Here is a 12,958-nt window from a genome sequence, read left to right as displayed (position 1 = left end):
TCACACCACAGTAAGTTAAGACTGTCCCAGGCAAACCTTAGCCCTGGGGGATACTGGATCCCCCCAAATATTCATTTGGTCCCTGTCCTCCCTTCCTAGAAGGGGTGGTGGAACTGGCAGGTGATAGGGACAGCCTAGCTCAGCCTCAGAAGCAGAAGCCCCACTACGGATGTGGGTGGATAGAGAAATCTCTCCCTCTCTCAGCCCCGCTTTAGCCTGAGAGCTGACGCCCCCGCCAGGGACGCGGCAGCACCACGGACAGCGCCGCCACTTCCCTCCCCCCGCCCCCCCCCCACACACACCACCCACCCAACCCCCACCCCCACCGCGCGCTCCCTGCTCGCCTGGCCCTATTTGGTCAGGGCCACGGCTGGGTCGGATCAATATTTCATGGAGTAAGGGGCTCCGGTTACCAGGCCCGCTCTGAGCCGGAAGGCGCCGCCTGTGCCCGCCTTCTGCCCTGGGGACCCTCCCAGGGAAGCCAGCAATCCTCGCGGCCCCAGCCCAGACAGACACCGCCCTCAAAGCCCTCCGCCTCCCCGCCCTGCAACCCCAGCCCCGCACCCTCTCCGAGGCACAAAGCCCCAAGTGCCTGCCACATGCTTGCACGCAGCCACTCAGACACACCACACAGCCAGACATGCACTCTACAAAGATTAGGACATACACAAAACAACAGGCACACACCACACCCAGCACGCAAGCAACCGAGACACACAGCACATACACATACACACACCAGATGCCTCACAGACACACACTACACACAGACACACTCACCACAGACCCAAAAGCACATCACACAGAAGACACCCTGCCACTCACACACACACACACACACAACGCACAGAGCCTCCCCACATAGACCCTCAGACCATCACTCAGAGCTCCATTCACCATGCACACATACATACAAAGTCTCTCTCTCTCTCTCTCACACACACACACAATATATGCCTTTACAGAGACCCTTAGACATTTGCCATGGATACACAAGCACATGTCCCACACGACCCAGGCCCCCACCCTCCTGGAGCCCAGGCCTGCCCTCCCACTGTGAGCATGGCAGTGGGGGGGGGGGGGGGGCAGGCAGGACTTCCCTCTGCCCACCTGGCCCTGGTCTTGAACCCTAAGGATACATCCTCTGTGTCCTCTGAGGGGCCCCTCAAGGTCACTGTCCAATCCCCAGGGGCAGGAGTTCAGCGGCACAAAGAGGTGGGAAAGGAGACAGCAAGCAGAACAGGGCCTTTGAGACCCCAAAGCCTCCTGGCTTTGCTGTGGCTGGGCCTTAAGCTTTGGGGACAGCCTCACCCTCACCCGCGGCTGCCACGGCCTCAGCACTGTCTGGGACTCCAGCCCTCTGGGAGGACTTGAGGCCTGTCTTGTGCATGGAGGTCAGGGGGACTGTGGAGTCTGCAGCTCCTGTTCCTCCCAGGAGGGCCCAAGTCCTGCTCAGAGGCAAGGGACACCCATCCAGACACCCCCAATTCCAGGAGTCCCCCTCTCAAGCAAGGTGGAGGACAGTGGCCCACATTCTTCTATCTACACGACAATCATGGCAGGATTCTCTGAAAGCACCCCATGCCAGGGCACTGTGTGAGGAGAAGGGAGTAGGCTGGCACAGTATAAGACACTCCCAAATTCTCCAGGCAGATGGAAGGGAGCTTAAAGATTATCCAGGTCCACATACTTGATGTCTCTGGACAACTTCCCAGTCTTGCACTGTCTACATAACACCGTGTGTCCCTCAGTGATTTATGCCAAATCTCCATACCCCTGTATGGCTCATTATTTTCTTGAAATTGACACTATTAACTTAAATGCATTTATTTTAAATAGAAATTTTGCATGACTATGTGGAAAGCCAGTATCAATTTTAATAAATAGAAAATGACAGTAAAATAAGTACAGTGAAAACAAAGATATATTATTAAAATTTAGCTACACAGAGCTGCCAGTCAAGATCTCTGCGGGGTTTTTTGTTTGTTTTTTTACTATGCCACATAGTTTGTGGGATCTTGGTTCCCCAGCCAGGGATCAAACCCAGATCCCTGCAGAGAAAGGGCTGAGTCCTAACCTCTGGAATGCCAGGGAATCCCCAACATCTCTGTTTAAAGAGGAGGGCAGCAAATGTTGGAAAGTTGTCAAAGACACACCACCACAGCACTTTCTCCCTGGGACAACCGTGGACTTGACAGAGTTGAAAGGGAGCCAGTTTTCTCAGTATGCAAGCCAAGGGCGGGCAGTAACACATCCATGAGCCACTGAAAGTCATCTCAGTTCTCTCTGATCGTAGCAGGCCATGTTGGGAAGGAAGCTCTAGGCCTGCCTGCCTCCTGCAGGAGCTTGGGTGGCACAGAGGCCAGCTGGCGCCCTGTTGCCACATTCCATTCTGGTAATAACAATCCTTAAAAATTGCTAGGTTCTCTCCTATTTACGAATTGTTCTTACACCTACTATCTAATACAAGCCTCATGGCAGGGATGACCATGCCCATTTCTGAATGAGAAAATGAGGTTCTGAAAAGTTAAAAGTCTCCCAGAGCCACACAGCTACATGGGGTAGGTCCACACGGAGGAGCCCCTCAAATCCTAGGCAGATGCTTTTTCTACCCTGCCTGCATCCTTCCACCCCACAGTTGAGAGCCCTTGCTCTGAGCTGGCCCCACGCTGGGCAGTAGGGAGCAGACACAGTAACTTGGTATCTGCCTGTGAGGCCCAAACAATCCTGAAAGGCAAAGGGGCAAGTGAGTAAGGAGCTAAGGTTAAGAACTTTCCCTTGGGAGTCACACACTGCTGTCTGTCCCTAGCCTGTAAATGTCACTTCTCTGAACCTCAGTTTCCTGGTCTTTAAAATGGGGATAACAGAGACTTTCCTGGTAGTCCATGGCTAAGACTCTGTGCTCCCAGGTTCAGGGGGTCTGGGTTTGATTCTGGTCAGGGAACTAGATCCCACGGGCTGCAACTAAAGATCCCAAATGATGCAATGAAGATGGAAGATCCTGCATGCCACAACAAAGACCTGGATCAGCTAAATAAATAAATACTAAAAAAAAAAAAAATTAAATGTGGATAATAATAGTACCTATCTTATAGGGTGTGAGGGTTAAATGAAATAATACATGTGGGGGCTTCCTTGGTGGTTCAGTGGTAAAGAATCTATCTGCCAAGGCAGGAGACACTAGGAAGTTTGATCCCACATGCCCAAGAGCAACTAAGTCCATGTGCCACTATGCATCTGTGCTCTAGAGCCCAGGAACCTCAACTACTGAGCCACACACCCCAGCTCCTGAAGCTCTTGCACCCTACAGCCCATGATCTACAAGAGAAGCCACTGCAATGAGAAGCCCATGCACTGCAACTAGAGAGTACTTCCCACTCGCTGCAACTAGAGAAAAGCCCGAACAGCAACAAAGACCCAGCAGAGCCAAAGTAATTTAAAAAAATTTTTAAATAATAATAATGCATGTGTATAGAGTCTGGTACAGAGTAAGTGCTCAAAAAACTGCTTATTACTAGGGAAGTAAAAGACTAGAAATGATACAGGTAAAGAATGCCTGATGGGGAGAAATGAAGGAATGCATGGTGCTTCACTGAGGGGAGGAAACGAGTTGAGTTCTAGGAGATGAATATGATTCTGGAAGAGAGAACTGTCCTGACTGCTCATGTCCTTCTCAAGCCTTTCTCTCTACTCTAAAGAGAGGTGAGAAAATCAGGGTCTCACCTCCCTAACTCTCTGTTCAGGCCTCTGAATGACATTTGACAGGTTCTTCAGTTCCTGCCCTGGGTACTACTGCTGCCTCAGGAAAAGACTCCCCTTTCAGTCAAAATCCCAGGTCTGTTTTCTCCAGATGCCACCAGATAGAAAGCTTGGGGCCAGGCCCACCTGGCACTGTAAGGATTATAGCAGATGTCTCTTGAAGTACTTGCCCAGATAACTGACAGACAAGAGCCGTGTCTGTGTGTCTGACTTTGTGATCCTTCCCTGCAGGCTGCAGTTGATTGGACCAAGGTGGGCACCTGGCCTCCCCAGAGTCAATCAGATCCTCTCCTGGGAGTCTGGACTTGGGTCTGCCAAGCCCTGGGTTCTATCTCTGAATGTAGCTGGAACTGAAGGATGAAATACAGGAACTATAGGTGGCCCCCATGTCCGGAAAAGCAGAGAAAACCCAGCAGGTGGAAAGAGAAAGGTGAAGGCAGTCAACAGGCACAGAAATCAGTTGCTTCCAATTCTCTTGGCCAACAGGTCTCACCTTCTAGAAGCTAATGATTTTCCTAGTCCTCAGTTCCCAGGAACCCCTTGTGTCCTCATAAGAAACTCTTCTTTATTACTGAGGCTGGTTTGAGTGGGTTTCTGTTTATAAGCACAGACCTAATTAAGGACAGGGGGGAAGCTGGAATCCGGACGCACAAAGATGAACAATCACTGTGCCTGCACCGGAAGAGCTCGGCTTCACAGGAGACTAGGAAGAAAAGATGTGGACTCTGTGCAGATATGACTGAGGGTGGGGGACTCGGCTCAGGAAGGGCCGGGAGGGTTCCTCGGAGGCTTCACAGCAAAAGAGGCAGCTAAGCTTGATTTTGAAGAATGAAGGATGTTCTCCAGGGAGACAAAGCAGAGGTGGGGAGGAATTCTGGGCAGGGGGAACTAGAAGGGCAGAGGCACAGAGGCACAAAATAGCCTGATGCGTTAGAGGACCAGGAGTTCAAAGTGCGGGGAGCGGGTAAGAGGAGAGACGAGGCTGGAGGGGGTACAGATCATAAAGGGCTTTGAATCCCATGCTAAAAAGCCGAGGCACTTCCTGCCCTCAATGGGGAGCTATTGAAGTATTTTAAGTAGCAGGGGGTGACAGGGTCAGTTCTGTGTTTTGGGAAGATCGCTCTGGGGTTGGACAGGGAAAGGCCTGGAGAAGGCAAGCCTGGAGGCAGAGAGGCCAGTTAGGATGCTGCAGCAACGATTCATCTAATCCTTTCATTCATAGAACAACTCATTGTTTACCTACTGTGCGCAAGGACCAGGCAAAACTAGATTCCTGATCCCACGGAGCCCACAGTCTAGTGAGAAAGAGGGACGAGGAAAAGCAGGTCAGGTGTGACGAGTGTTGTGAAGAAGTACAGGGTCCTATGGAGGCGGCTGATGTTTAGTTTCTGGTTTAGGCTTCTCTGCAGAAATGATATTCGAGCTGGTACCTATCTGAAGGAGATAGATAAGGAGGGGGAGGGCATTCCAGAATGAGGGGACAACAGCCGAGGGAGAGGGCGAACGGTACAGACGATCCAAAAAGGTAGGCAAGGACCAGATCTCATTACAGCCTTGCTGACTACGTCAGTCTGGCTTTTATTCCAGGAAATCTTGGAAGGGTCTTAAGCAGGGAAATGACAGAATCAAACATTTATCTTTAGAAGATCACTCTGACTACAGTGTGAAACATGAAATGAAGCCGGGCAAGAACAGAAACGTCAGGAGACCAGTTTAGGAGGCCGTCACTGTGGTCCAGGTTGAGAGCTGAGGCTGGGCTGGAGCAGGGCAGTGGACAGAGAGAAAGATGACGGAATGGGGAGGGAGTCAGGAGAACCAGCAGCACTTGCTGAGGACCGGCTGTGGAATGTGGGGGTGAAGGAGAGGGAGGTGTCCAGGAGGACTTCCAGCTTTCCAGCTTGAGCAAGTGGGTGGCTGGTGGTGGCAGAGACAAGCTGGGGACACGAGGCAGAACAGGTGCCAGCGGGCGGAGCTGGGGCCCGAGTGTCCACCTGAGACTGACGGTGAGACATCTAAATGTGGTCCATGAAGTAGTCAGACAGGTCTTGAGCCCAGAAGAGATTAAAGTCAAGTCAAGGAGATTACCCGGGAGTGGGGGAAGAGTGGGCGGTACAGGACAGCTATGAGGAATCGTGGTCACAGCAGGGCCTGGGAGCAGAGGGACCAGAAGCTCTGAGCTTGGAAAATCAGAACCGTGAAATCCAAAGGCCACCTCTCAACCCTGGGAGGCATCTGGCTTCAGCTCCATCTCTCCTGGCCAAGTATCACTTCTGGGCACAGGCACTTCCTGGCTGAGACAGCCCTCCCTTCCCCACACACCTCCTTCCTTCTCGGCAAACTTCGAGTTATCCTACAGACCCAGCTCATCCTGGTGAAGACTTCCCTGGTTCAGGCATGTGCTCTTCCATCTGACATCCTGGGGTTGGAACCCCAGCTCTGTCACCTGATGGCTGTGTGACTTTGGCCAAGAAACTGACTGTCACTCTCACCATCTATACAATCTCCCTACCTATTTCATAGGGCTGTTTGAAGATGTCAAGTGCTTAGCAGAGAACCTAGCACACAGTAAGCACTAAATAAATGTTACTATTATTAACATCCCACCCACCTTGGGACAGTTAGTCATGCCCTCCACCTCACACCTCCTCCATTTGGGGACTATTTGCAGTCTGTATTGCTCCCTGCCTCTTCCTATTCCAACCTCGTTTGTGGGGCCATATAATATGCAGGGCCCAGTGCTAAATGAAAAACAAGACCCCTTGCTCAAAATTATTAAGAACTGCAAGATGGCGACAGCTAAATATTTAAATGAAGTGTGGGGTCCTTCCAAGCACAGGTCGCCTTGTGCAACCACAGACTGGTGAATCCAGCCTTGCCCCCACCCCCTGCCCTGGAGTCGGGGTCAGCCTCAACGCAAGAGTTAAAATGCCAACTGACATTGCAAAAGGGTTTTGTGATTTCCATTTGGAATTTCATTTTATCCTTCCTATGGACACATAACATCAACACAGCCGAGGATACTGAAGATCAGAGACAGGTGTGCCTTGCCAGAGGTTCCCCACCCCCATGTACTGCAGAGCTGGGATGTGAATATACGCCTGCCTGGTGCCAAAGCCCTGCCTCTTATGCTCTGGTTCCCCAGGGAGGTTGGGAGAACATGGGCCCAAGAGATAAACTTCGTCAACAAGGCCCAGAGAGAGGGAGCTGAAGGGACTGGGACTGGCCTCCTCCCCCCCAGAATGAATCACATAAACAACTTGCTCCCTGGGCACCCAGGCTGCTGTGCAGGGAAGGGGTATGAGAGGGCAGAAGGTCGCCCCCAAGAAGGCTCTGCCTGAGGGCCACAGGCCCCAGTCTGCACGCTCTGGAAATCAGCCCTTGCTCTTTCTGCCTCAGAATCTTTAGAGGCTGCCATCGGCTTCAGGATAATTCCCAAGTCTTTAGTGTCCTGCTAGACAGACCAGGAGGTCTGGCCTGACTGTGCTGACTCCTGTCCCCTCCCTCCCCTCTCCTGCCCTCCCTACCATGCCAGGCCTGTTTCTGCAACATCAAGGCCTTAGCACACCCAGTTCCCCCCTCCTCTGCATCCTCAACTCCTTGTCATGCTAGCCTACCTGCATCTCTTTTTTCCAACACATGGCACATGTGTTATTACCTGCTCTGGGCCATCTCTGGCTAGAATGCCCGCTCCATGGAGGCAGGAGCTGCCCGACACACAGAGGTTAGTGCATCAGGTGTCCTGCGACAGACGCAGAAGGGCCCTGTACTCTTTCTCCCCTTCCCCCCTCGCCCCCCCAACCCTCCTTTTCTTGTCCAGGCATCCTGAACTCAAGGTGTGAGGAGCCCAAATTTACAAATACAAGAGAATCATCACATAGCCTGCACCCTCCATCTGTCAGTCCTGGGCTAGGGGCTGTTCATCCAGTTACATTGAATTCACCAAGCATCTTCCAGATGGGGTGGGGCAGTATAGATGTAAATGATTCCTATTTTCCAGAGACGTCTGAGTCCTGAAGTATAACAGAGGCTGAAGTGGAAGATGTGGGTCCTGAACCCAGGTCTCTCTGGTGCCCAAGAACCTGGAGTCCTCTCTGCCTCTGTGACTCACTCACTGTTCCCAGGCAGCTCACCTCCAGCCAGAGAGCAACTGTTTCTAACTCGTGGCCTCAGTTCACACACAGCCCGGGCAGCATATCTCCTTTGTCAGATCAGCAAAACACCAGGGCAGGAGACAGCTTCACTGTCACTGAGAAGCCAGCGCAGAAGGCACCCCTCCCCTGAGTTAACAAGATGCCAGTGGGGGAGAATCACGCCCCGGGTCAGCCAAACAGTAGAAGGGGAGACACCCCTGTCAGCACAATGCAGATACAGGAAGCATTCTCACACCCCAAGTCAGCAAAAAGGCCAGTGTGGGAGACACTTCCCTATCTCCCGCTGCCTGTCTTGGGTGTATGCAAAGTCCTCCAAGGTGGTGCTCCCGGGGTGGGGTGGGGTGGGGTAGGAGAGTCAGTGGGGCTGGATTTCGGCTGTTGCCCAGGGCAGACAAGGCTGCAGCCTGGGAGTGGGATAGACCCGGGTGAGAGTTCTCACATGGCACTAATGAAATCAACCACCAGCCTGCCCCCTCCTCCCCAGGGACCCTCCAGCCTCCAGCTGATGCAATGCCCGGGCCAGATAATTGTTTTCTTCCCTCCTTAAAGGGCCAGCTGCTGTTCCAGCTGCAGGCATCACCCAGACCCCTGACAGACCCCACAGAGCTTAGCACCTGGTTAGGGACAGGGCACGCCCAGAAAGGAGCAGCTCAGCCCTGGGCTCCGCACAGTAAAATCCAATTATGTACAGAGAACCAGAAGTGGCTGTGGGCGAGGAGGGAGGGAGAGTTCAGGCAGAGACAGTGCCTGGCCCACTGAGACCTCACGCCCCAAGGGATGGGATCTTGGTCCCTGCTGAGTCCTCAGCCCTGGGCTCCTGTCTGCCTGTCCCGTCGGGTCCTTGGCCCTGGGCTTGCTCAGGAGTTCAGCAGTTACCTACTGAGCTCCCCTGAGTGCCAGCCTCTGTGCTAAGCAGCTCAAATCCACCATTTCATTTTCTCCTCCCAGCAGATCTAGAAGGTGGGTATGTTTTACTGAAGGAGGCTCAGAGAGAAGTGATTTCCTCAATAGCGCATAGCCAGAAAGTGGCAGAGCCTGGGTTGGAAGCCAAGTTTGCCTGACTCTGGGCTTCGTTCCCTGCAGAGGGTAGGGTAGGTATGGAACCCCAGGGCTGGAGGTCTCTAAGCCAAGCATCCGGACAGAGGGCGGGGAAGGGGTCTGTGGGCCCTAAACAGGCTCTGAAGGACACAGAGCTTGGGCTGCGCACAGATTTCACAGACCCTTCCTTCCCCCCGCCTCACCTCCACAAGAGAATGCCCCATTAGGCTGCCCACATGCCCCCAGGGATAGTTGGCAGCTGCCTGATGACAGACTAATTGGTGGCTGGCAGCAATGGTGGGGCTGGTTAGTTAACCCCTTGGTGACCAGGCCTGGCCCCAAAAGGCCCTTGCCCCACCACTTCAAGCCCCAAATTCAAGGACCCCAGACTTAAGTCATCATGCGCAGAAGACTGGACCAAAAGGGTGGCAGCCTTCCTCTCTCCATCCAGACCACACCCCTGGGGCTGGAATTGGACAGTGATCTTCATCCAGGCTCCCCAGCTGCAAAGGGCCACATCCAGAGAGCCCCCAGGTGGCAGGGCAGCCAGCGTCCCTGTTCTCTGGCCTTGGGACGGCATTGCTCTCCCCAGCCAGGACCACGGGGGCTATGGGCCTTCCCTGGGTTTCCAGGCCCAGGGTGCTGGGAAGAAACCCCTCCTCAGGATGGGTTGTCCAGAGAAGGTGATATGGGCATGAGTCCAGGCATCCTGGGGCCAGGAGGTGAAAACACCCTCCTCTTGAATGAAAGGATGCCCAGTTTGTGCACCAAGGGTCTTGCCAAGCCTCCTTGAATCCTGGATTCCCCACCATGGATTAACCAACTGCCTTTCCTGGCTTCCCAGGAGTCCCCTCTCCCCACGCTAGGGCTGGAGTGGGCATTACCCCTTTTCTTTATATGGGGTGGGGGTGGGGGGGTCCTCTAAGCACCACCATGATGTCTCATTGGAGGAAAGAGTGGCCAGCTTTTCAACCAGGGCACAGGCAGCAAAAAGAAAGGCAGGCTGCCTGCCAGCTCCCTTTCCAGGATAGATTTTAAGCACTTTCCAAAAATGCCATGGAAGGCAGTGCTGTTGAGGAGCAGGGGCCCAGGTGCTCTGAGCATCAGCAAAGAACTCAAGACTCTGGGGCCCTCTACTCCATTTTCCGGGCTTCTCCAAACACCTAATGTTCCCTTCCCAAACCTTAGCCCCCACCCGAGTCATTACACACACTGTCATCCTTCCCGAAACCCCCACCCTAGACCCTGAACACTTAGGTCCCTACGTGGCGCCTCACCATCAGAGACCCTTCCCCCGCCCCGTGGTCCCCCGGACCTCCGCCATCCCCTCCCCACATCCATTCCTAGGCAAGCAAGGCCTATCGACTTACCCGGAGGTGGGGCCGGGGTCCAGACAGGGAAGGGTCTCGGCTGGCCCAGGAGACTCCGCAAGGCGGGGCAGGTGCTGCCCCGGGACCCCGCCCCGCGGACCCGGCGGTAGGCGCGGCCCGGTCCCAGGCGCGCGGCGGACTCCGAGGGGCAGGGGCGCGGGGCGGGGAGGGGCGACGAGAGAGGCTCACGGGGGCATCGCCCGCCACCGGGCCGGGCACCTCCGCTCCGCCCGCCTGCGCTGCCGGCTCCGCAGCCGCCACGGTTCTCAGCCGCCGCCGGGTGCAAAGCCCAAGCCCCGGCTGGCGGGAGGCAAAGAGGGAGGCGGGGCCTGGTGGGGGCGGGGCCTCGGGCGGGCGGGTGGGGCCATTGAAAGGGGCGGGGCCGGTGGGGCAGGGCCTATGGTGGTGGGCGGGGCCTAAGGGAATCTTGAGAGTCTCGGTTTGCCTGGTTGGGGGCGACCTACGCTAATAAGGCCTCGAAGGGGCGGGGTCAGAGGACACCCCAAGTCTCTACTTTTCTCCAGAAAGCTCCTGCTAATGCTTGTCTCCCGCCCCCTCCTCCGCTCCCACCTCTACGTCTTTCTGTTCTTTCCCATCTTCCTTCTCTCTGGGGGATCCCCCAGGACTTTACTGGCACCACGAGACCCCTGTCACACCGTGGACCAGATCCAGGAATGTCGGGTGGTGAGAGGAGGGGGAAATGATCTACAAACTTCAAATCCAGTTTACAGATGCAAAACCCGAAGCCCAGAGAGGAGAGAAGGCTTGCCCAAGTGCCTGCTATGAAGAAAAAGACTTTACGGTGTCCCTTTCAGACAGAGGGTAAGAGAGGAGTGTCCTGCCCTGAGACCCAAGTTAACTCCCTCCCCCTCTGCTCTCCTCTTCTTCTAGAGCAGTGGTTTACAACTTAGGGTAATTCTGCTCGCCCTAACTCCAGAGGGTCTGGAGACATCTTTGGTGTTCACATCTGAGATTGCTACTGGCATCTAGTGAGAAGAAATGAAGGCTGCTGCAAGACATCTACCAATGCACAGGACACCCCCAAATGTCACTAACGCCAAAGCTGAAAAGCCCTGCCCTAGGACTTTGCCCTCGGCCTAACTGGAGCTTCCAAGTGGGCTCCCCGAGCACTGGGATTCAAGGACACTGTATACAGTCCCTCCTAGAGTCGTGTCTGTCCCATCTTCCTGTGCCTCATGTTGCTCAGCTGGTCAATTCCAGTGTTGCTCCAGTGTTTTGGGGGACTCCAGTGTTCTAAATTCACTGATTTACAGAGGCGCCAGTATTATTACTATTTGCCTTCCTAACTGTTCCCTGAAGGCAGGCAAAGCAAGTAGTCTCCCAGCTGAGGGCATGGATTACAAAGTGACTGGGGAATGGAAAGGTGAGGGGGAGGGGGAAGGAAAATGACTGGGATTCTTTAATAAAAACAACCCTCCTGGGGATGGTGGAGGTGAAGGACAGGGAGAGCAGAGTCTGCGACGATGTGGAAGAGATGGGAGGAATCCAGATTGCTCTGTGCTCCTCCCATGTGTCCCATCACAAAGCCATGTAAACCAGTGGCTCCCTTGGGAATTGAGGTCCCTTTGCACATCTGATGAAAACTTGGACACTCCTTCTGGAGAAATGTGCATATGTACACTTCTACATAATTTCAGGGACTCCAAGGCTCCATAATGGCTTCTAGAATGATTGGGCAGAGGGTAGAGGGAGGGATAGAGGTTGATCTTTAAGTGCACGTAGGAGAATAAACATGTAGGGACAAATAAATAAAGCTAGAAAGAAGGAATGAAAAGGCATTTGCCTTACCTGATTCCCCCCACCCTCCGCATTGCGCAGCTTGTGGGATCTTACTCCCCGGACTGGGGATTGAAGCCATGCTCAGCAGTAAAAGTGCCCAGTCCTAACCACCGGACGTCCAAGGAATTCCTGCACCTTACCTGATACTAAAACATGGTTAAGGGGCTTCCCTGGTGGCTCAGTGGTAAAGATCAGCTCGGCCCATGCACAACAACTATTAAGCCTGAGCTCTAGAGCCTGGGAGCCACAACTGCTGAGCCCATGTGCTGAAACATCTGAAGCTCATTCTGGAGCCCATGCTCTGAAACCAGATAAGCCACCACAACAAGAGGCCTTTGCGCTGCAACTAGAGAGTAGTTGCTGCTCGCCGCAACTAGAGAAAAGCCCAAGCAACCACAAAGACCCAGCAGAGCCAAAAATAAATAAAACTAAAACCATATTCTAAAGCCAGTGTATTCAAAGCAGTATGGTATTGAAGCAGACCTAGAGGAATCAGTGAAACAAAATGGAGAGCAGAAATGGACAACCACACAGGGGAGTTTGGTGTTGGATGAAGGTAGAACTTCAGGTAAATGAGAGGAAATTCAGTATAGGCCTTTTAACAAATAGGTGGACTATCAAGCAAGTTACTTGGGAAAATACGAGAAAGCTGTGTTCTTACCCTACAGGGGTAATATAAATTCCAGGTGGCTCCCATATTTAAATAATAATGCCATAATGTACCAGAAGAAAATTAAGTGAATGTTTTCACAATCTGGGGGGATGGAATGGAAAAGATTTTTCTAAGCATGGTGAAACCTGTATGCCAAAGGGTGTACATTGATGAATTTGACTATAAAA

The 12,958-nt window shown here is 53.4% G+C and overlaps 1 protein-coding gene across 7 annotated transcripts in view; it reads right to left on the bottom strand.

Moving 5' to 3' along the window:
* RIMS3 (regulating synaptic membrane exocytosis 3) overlaps positions 1-10,628 on the bottom strand; it is a 42,805-nt gene extending 32,177 nt beyond the window's left edge. For all 7 annotated transcript variants that reach the window (XM_043876730.1, XM_043876729.1, XM_043876735.1 and 4 more), the window contains exon 1: positions 10,319-10,628. The gene's annotated coding sequence lies outside the window, so the exon portion shown is untranslated. The remainder of the gene's footprint in view (positions 1-10,318) is intronic.
* Positions 10,629-12,958: the final 2,330 nt, after the last annotated feature.

The sequence above is a fragment of the Cervus elaphus genome, chromosome 20 (assembly GCF_910594005.1).
Source record: "Cervus elaphus chromosome 20, mCerEla1.1, whole genome shotgun sequence".
In the NCBI taxonomy this organism is placed as follows: domain Eukaryota; kingdom Metazoa; phylum Chordata; class Mammalia; order Artiodactyla; family Cervidae; genus Cervus; species Cervus elaphus.
Note: the sequence above shows the minus strand (reverse complement) of the source record. Positions and strands in the feature narration are given on the sequence as shown.